This window comes from Aplysia californica, unplaced genomic scaffold (genome assembly GCF_000002075.1).
Source record: "Aplysia californica isolate F4 #8 unplaced genomic scaffold, AplCal3.0 scaffold00282, whole genome shotgun sequence".
NCBI lineage: Eukaryota > Metazoa > Mollusca > Gastropoda > Aplysiida > Aplysiidae > Aplysia > Aplysia californica.
The window spans coordinates 921,352-923,083 of NW_004797552.1; positions in this window are offsets into that span (position 1 = coordinate 921,352).

The window sequence follows — 1,732 nt, forward strand, 5'->3', positions numbered from 1 at the left end:
ACACACACACACACACACACACACACATACACACACACACACACACACACACATACACACACACACTCTCTCTCTCTCTATCTGTGAGAAAAAGGAAGAAATAAGTGACATTCTCTCTTACACAAAATACATGTGCGGATCTCCTCTCCCTGTCATTGTTACAACTAACGTTCAACGTTCAAGTACTGGTTTCTTATATTCTTGTAGACTTTGAAACTCAATGAAACGAAAAAGTTGCGAAACTTTACTCAATATGGGAAATTCCCTGTTTGATCCTGTTTTTGCCCTGTCCCGATTCTGTCCTCTCAAGGATTTATCGCGTGACATTATTGTGGCCTGTAGGGGGCTTCTCTACTCAGGATTGCTCACGAGGGAGATTTTCCAACCACTTCAGGAATTTTGAAAAGATAACTTACCTAGCCTAGGTTAATTTTTTAAAAGATAATATGGGACAATCATGCGTTTGGCAAGAGAGTGTGCTGTCGTGGTTAGGGTAGTTCCATTGAAATGATGCTGCGGTGACGTGAGATATGCCATGTGGAGATGGTTGCCTGCTGAAAAACAAGTTATTGTAAGCTGTGAAAGAGCCTTTCTTTCTTTCTTTCTTTCTTTCTTTCTTTCTTTCTTTCTTTCTTTCTTTCTTCATTTGCTGCTGTTGTTGTTGTTGTTGTTGTCTTCTTCGTCTTCTTCTTCTCTTCCTACTCTTCTAAGAGGTAACCTTCCTGGAGTCGTCATCCCTGTGTTCTGTATGTCATTGCAGTTTCAGTATTCATGGAACGGCCCTTTGGTATAAAATGGTTTTTCCAATAATTTCAGCGTTTTTTAATTCATTGATTTAATAATTAATTAATTAATAGCTTTGTGGGTGGTGGGAGGAATTCGTCGGCAGATCCTATGTTTTTTTCTTTCCCAATTTGTCGTTGGTTCTGCCTACTTATTTTGGATTTTAAGAAATCTTTCCCTGCCGATGAGTGACCGTTGTGGTTTCCCTGTGCTTCTCTGTACTCAGTCTGGTGACTCTTTTATCAGTTGTTTATCTGGTCTCTTAATGAACCGTCGGTTGTAGTAGCCTACTTAAACAGTTCATTGATTACACCGACAAGTGTTTCCGAGTGTTCTCCTTTCCGTTTATATCCATTATTCAGTAGAAGGTCATTCCATCAAAAAATGAAATTGTTGTCACACGCGTAACGTGGAAATGATCATGACCTGCTGAAAAAAAACCCCACACTAAAAAACATCAGTTCTAAGCAGTAGCAGCGCTATTCTTTTTGTTTGATTAAAGTACAAAGTATAACAATACGATAGGTGGCATTCTGAGTCGTCTTGTTGTTGTCTCATGGCGAGTGTTTTGTAAAAAGTTTTAGTAGAATTTTACGGCATTTGAAACACAATAAGGTCATATACGTTCCGAATATTAGAGGTGTTACAAGAGAGTTACAAACACAACAAAGAAGGAGGGAAGATACGTAAAGACGATAGATGTTTGATAGGAAAGAAGGAGCTGACCACACCAGAGCACCCGCCAACCTCCCACGTGGCTAGTGGGACAAGGTAAAAGGACAGTCCTCCACCAACGATGAGTGGGTGACTGGCGGGTGCTCTGGTGTGGTTTGCTCCTTCTTTCCTATAAAAAATAAAGAACATTTTTAGATTTCATTTTGTAGATCTTTTTTATTTATTTATTTTACAATTATTATTATTATTAATATTATTATTACTATTATTATTA